General features: G+C 40.6%; 1 non-coding gene across 1 annotated transcript; it reads right to left on the bottom strand.

Annotated features, from left to right (window-relative positions):
* Positions 1-3,416: 3,416 nt before the first annotated feature.
* LOC141597733 (small nucleolar RNA R71) lies at positions 3,417-3,523 on the bottom strand. Its single transcript, XR_012522953.1, has one exon. It is a non-coding gene; the product is annotated as a small nucleolar RNA R71 (small nucleolar RNA).
* Between the last annotated feature and the right edge of the window lie 2,331 nt (positions 3,524-5,854).

The following is a 5,854-nucleotide window of genomic DNA, read 5'->3' as shown; positions in this document are numbered from 1 at the left end:
TTTTGGAGTCATAAGATAGGGGATTTTTATATTGTAAGTGGAAGGAAGGATGAGGTGTCACAAATTGTGTGGTGGGGGAGAAATTAAGTTGCGAAAATCGGGAATAAAAGACGCAGGGAGATGAGCGGATTCGTCGTCGGGACGCTCGGATTTCTGGGTAATGGGATGAGCGGATTCTCTGGGAGACGCTCGGATTCTCTTACAGCGAGAAATTCCAGATTTTGAAGTACCCAGGACGAGCGTATACAAGTCGGGACGAGCGTCTTGCAGTAGTAGGACGAGCGGTTTCTCTGGGAGACGCTCGGATTCTCTTACGCGAGAAATTCCAGAAATTATTTCTAACGAGACGAGCGGATTCCCAATGTGACGGGCGTCCAGATCAAGACGAGCGGATTAGCACTTGAGACGCTCGGATTTTGGATCAGAACAAAACAGCTGCTTGTCAGCTCTCGTAGGACGAGCGGATTCCCTGTGCGATGCTCGGATTTTCTGCTTGGACGAGTGTCTTCCTCTTGGGACGCTCGGATTTCTCCTGCTTTTCCTTCACTCGGATAGAAATGTTTCCCCACACTTTAAAATCAGTTCCTTCATTCATCAAAATGATTAGTGACCCTCCCTCACTTACTCTCATGGAAAGAATCATGTTTATGATAGAAATGCAATAAAATTAAAAGTACAAGTAAGAAGGGTTAGTATATTTACAAGTGGTGGTTTAGGGAGGACTCCACCAAACTCTCCTTTTGATGATCTCTTCAAGGATGAGGAGGCCCGAGGTAGGTGACCTCGACCTCTCCAATGAATGCTCCCTCATAATATGGCTTCAATCTTTGGCCATTGACCTTGAATTTGCTTCCATCTTCCGATTTGATCTCAAAGTCTCCATACTTCCCTACCTTGGTGATCACATAAGGACCCATTGATGTGACCATAATTAGAGCATATTTAGTCCCCGAATTAGCCTTGTTCCCATGCTTTTTAGTGCATATTTGGGTCATTTATTGTCTTTAGTTCTTTGTTTTGCATATTCTTTGAGGTTTTGATCCCTTGGTAGGAAAGGAGTGCAAACCTTGCATTTTCATGGCAAAACGAGACTAAATTGATTGAATTCAATGACCAAGCATCAAGGAGAGACAAGATTAGAAGACCTTTGTACATACTATAGTAGATGGGCAATGATGAGAAAGGATCCTTGCATCCCCGAGGAAATCCCCAAGGATCTTATGAAGAAAAAGGAAGAAAAGAAGAAGAAACGAGACTGTCCAGCAATCCCTGCGGATTGTCCTGAATACGCCCGTCCACCACTCCACAATCCGTGCGTCTTCACCCCAAGACGCCCGGGCAAAAGACCCAAAAGACGCATGTCTTCACCCCAAGACGCCCGGGCAGAAACCACCAAATCCGCGCGTCCCGTGCTAAAGATGCCCGGATTCCCAGGCAGACTCATTTCGTCTTCTTCAAGCTTCAAGGAAGGATGCACATCTTCTTCTAGAGACCGGAGTCTCCCTAGAGACCGGAGTCTTTCCAAAAAGACCGGCGTTTCCTCAACAAGGGACTTAATCATCATTTAAGCCCTTAGTTAACCCTAATTCACACACCTAATCCCCACTATAAATACCACATTAGTCTAATTAGAAGAGCATGTTCTTCTTAGCAATCTTTAGTGTAGTTAATATCAATCAAATCTCTCTTTGATCTTGTAATCAACAATTAATCAAGTTTTAATACAAGTTTTATTTCCTTAATCTCTCTCTTGTTCATCCTTAATTTTGGGTAATTGAAGATTATTTGGGTTATTATTGGGAGATTGACAACCTCTCAATCAAGCATCAAGTACTTCTTTTATTCTTTGCTTTATTATTGGAATCATTAGTAGGTATAATTCTCTTAATCCCTTTTTAATTATTGTTAATTACTTTTATTTATTCATCATGTTTCACTTTGTTGGTATGATTGACAACCTTGCTAGCATGTTCAACATGATAATGAGTGAGTAGTTTCCTTAGCTAGGGTTAATGGGTAATTAGGGGAAACCAGCATGGGGAATGATTCATGCTTAAATTAATATGCTTTCATAGTTTATTTGCTTGTTTGTTGTGATCTCAACTTATGCACATGTTATGTTTGATGAAATGTGAGCCTATGAATCCTTATATTTTTTACCCATCACCTATCTTTTCAATGAGACTTGTAAGACATAAACCAACTCGAGTCTCATTAGACCATACATATTGTTGAGTAGGGAAGATTAAGTCGACTTGTAGGTGTTGTACAATCTAATCGATTCGGCTCCGGGACCCGAACTTTCCTAGGATTGTAAGATATAAACCAACTTAATCCATCACAACAATAATTGCTTGCTTATAACTTGAGAATATGTTTGTATGATCAATTCCCATGAATCCCCTATGACCCCATGACACCCTAGTGCCTTTTATCAATTATTTACAACCCTTTTAATTCATCTTGCTTGTTTATTTTCATTGCTATTTAGTTTAGTGACCTTCTACATCAAACCCCAATTGTGACACCCCTTAAGACACCACTAGTTGCAATAGAAATCTCATCTCAATTCCCGTCTCTTGGGATCCGACCTTTACTTGCCTCTTCACTAATTGTAGAGTTGTTTGTGAAGTTATAAATTGTGTTTTGGTCTAGGTGCTCCTAACGACAAGTAACCGGAAAGATTTTGTCCCAACCAAAAATGGCGCTGTTGCCGGGGACGGTGTTAACTTGATTTAGATTTTCTTACATTGTTATTAGTTGTGTATTTCTTTGCCTTGGGGAAGTAAAACTCCTCAAGGTTTGTTCTAATTGTTTTCGAGTTGTTTGATATTTTGCATGTCTAGAAGGTCACAAGGTGACTAGTTACCCTTTGATCACGAAATTGAAAGAACTTTGACAACCAATAGAAGACTTGCTAGGAGAACTTTGAGAGGTATTGGTGAGGTTGTAGATATTCAACCAAATACTATTGAGTTCATCAACCCTTTTCAAGAGAAGGTGAGGAGAACCCAACATAAAATCCATCACAAAATCAACCCACAATGCCTAAGTTTTCATCACATTCCGTACCCACCGAGGAGAACCTACCTAATGGTACTCCCACACCACAACATCTAACCGGAAATTTTATTGCCAAATCCGCATTTATCCAATTAGTCGAAAGAAGCCAATTTGGGGGGATGCCTAGTGAAGACCCTCACTCTCATATGGAGACCTTTTGTGACTATTGTGATGCGATTTCTCAAACCGGTGTAACTCAAGACCAAATTCGATGGGTCTTATTTCCTTTTTCTCTAATTGGCACCGCGAAACAATGGTTGAAAGGCCTTGATAAGGCTACTCTCGGAATTGATTCTTGGAAGAAGTTGGCTCTAGCTTTCTACAAAAAGTTCTATCCACCGGAAAAGACTAACATGCTAAGAGCTCAAATTACGGGTTTTAAGCAAAGGGATGAAGAATCTTTGTATGAAGCTTGGGAGCAATTCAAAGGAATTTGTCGCTCATGTCCTCACCCTAGACTTAGCGAGTGGTTCTTGGTACAACAATTTTGGAACGGTCTTTATGAAGATTCAAAGAACATTCTCAACATGGGATCAAATGGAATGTTCACCGAAGTTGGTGACAATCAAACTTGGAACAAAATTGAGGAAATGGCGGTCCATAACTCACAATATAGTAGACCTCGCAAGGCTACTAGAGGAGGAAAGCATGAAGTGGCCTCCATTACTCAATTGGGTGCTCAACTTAGTGCTCACATTGATACCATCAATTTGAAGTTTGAAAAAGCTATGGCTAGACTTGAAGAAGCCTCAAAATCACCAAAGCATCATGTTAATGCCATGACGGCATTTTCATCAATCCCAAGTGGGATATGTGAGAATGTTGGAACTTTGGGACATGACCAAAGTGAATGTAGGGGAACAAATGAACAAGTGAATGCTTTCCAAGCATACAAGAGTGGTACCCCTTATTCCAACTATTACAATGAAAACACCAAATTCCATCCAAATCTCTCATACAAAAGCCAAAATGTTCAAAACCCTCAACCAACATACACCCCACCTCCCATGAGAAACCAAAATCAAAGACCCTTATACAACCAAAACCAAGGTTACCAAAATCAAACTCCATACAATCAACAAAATGACCAAGGTTTTGATGTTCAAAAAGCGGTACTTCAAATGCAAAAGAATCAACAAGAATTTTTCACTCAAATGCAAAAGGATAGTCAAGCAAAGGAAATCACCATCAACAACATCCTAGCTCACACCAAAATGTTGGAAACCCAATTGACTCAACTAGCATCTTCAAGCTCACAAAGACAAAAGGGGCAATTACCACCTCAAAGTAATCCCCCAAGACATGAAACGGTTAGTGCCATTCACTTGAGAAGTGGTACAAGGTATGAAGCACCGAAGAAGGAAGTTGAGGATGAAGTTGTGGAAGCTAGTGACAAAGAAGAAATTGTGCAAAACTCCAAGGATGGAGAACCATCAAAAGAAGAAATTTCAAAGAAAAATAAAGACAAGGTCAAGGAGAAGGAGCCCATTGTGATTAGACTTCCTTTTCCAAGTTGTCAAGCCAAGCCCAAATTTGATGACCAACTTGGAAAATTTATGGAAATTGTGAAGAATTTGGAAGTCTCAATTCCTTTCACGGAATTAATCAATCACGTGTCGGCCTATGCGAAATACATGAAAGACATCCTCACAAAGAAGAAGTCGATCCGGAAGCTTGAGACTATCGCCTTCACTAAGGTGAGTAGTGCAATACTTCAAGGGAGTTCACCTCCAAAACTCAAAGATCCGGGAAGCTTCTCAATACCGTGTACCATTGGCGACACCACGATCAACAAAGCCTTATGTGATCTAGGGACTAGTGTGAGTGTTATGCCGTACTCGGTGAGTAAAAGGTTGGGGATGAGAGAGCTTAAATGCACCAATATCACACTCCAAATGGCCGATAGATCGACAAAGACACCATTAGGGATATGGGAAGATGTTCCCGTACGAATTGGAAAATTTTTCATCCCGGTGGACTTTGTCATTGTTGACATGGAAGAAGATTCCAACATTCCAATCATTCTAGGAAGACCTTTCTTACACACCGCGGGTGCGGTGATCGATGTGAAGCATGGAGAGCTCACTCTAGAAGTGGGAGATGAGAGCATAACTTTCAATCTTGACAAGACCATGAGAGCTCCTCGTTTGCATGAACCATGTTTTATGATTGATCATTATAGCCGGAAGGATGATAGGAAGAAGTCGGAATCCCAATGGAAGAAGAAAATTGAAGATGCTCCATTCAAACGGCAAGTGAATTGTAACAAAGAGAGCTTGAAAAGCTCACCAAAGTCAAGCAATGAAGAGGATGGCCTCATTGGCAAAGACAAGAAAGTGGGAGAATTGTCTCCATCAACTCAAGAGATCTTTAGTGATCAAGTAGATGAAGTTTGTGGTCTTTGGGACGATGAGTTTGAAGGGATTTTCAATCCCTACATTGGTAATGCTATCGATCAAGACCGACAACAAGGGCAAAGATCTATTGAAGATCTTTATCATGATAATGAACAAGCTTTTGATTACTTCTTCAAGGTGTTGAGCAACATCAACAACACCTTGGACAAGCCCCCATGACATCTCACTAAGGATGAGAGTTTGGTGGAGTCCTCCCTAAACCACCGTTTGTAAATATTTCTAACTCCCTAACTCGCATTTTAATTCTTACATTGCATTTTTGTCATTTTTGGATTTTTTATGCTTTTATCAAGATAATTATCATTTTTGAGAGAAGTGAGGGAGGGACTAATGATTTCAATTGATGTGTAGTGCTTTAGCTTAGTGTGGGGATA

The sequence above is a fragment of the Silene latifolia genome, chromosome 8 (assembly GCF_048544455.1).
Source record: "Silene latifolia isolate original U9 population chromosome 8, ASM4854445v1, whole genome shotgun sequence".
Classification (NCBI taxonomy): domain Eukaryota; kingdom Viridiplantae; phylum Streptophyta; class Magnoliopsida; order Caryophyllales; family Caryophyllaceae; genus Silene; species Silene latifolia.
The sequence above is the reverse complement of the archived record's forward strand: the minus strand, read 5'-3'. Positions and strand labels throughout refer to the sequence as shown.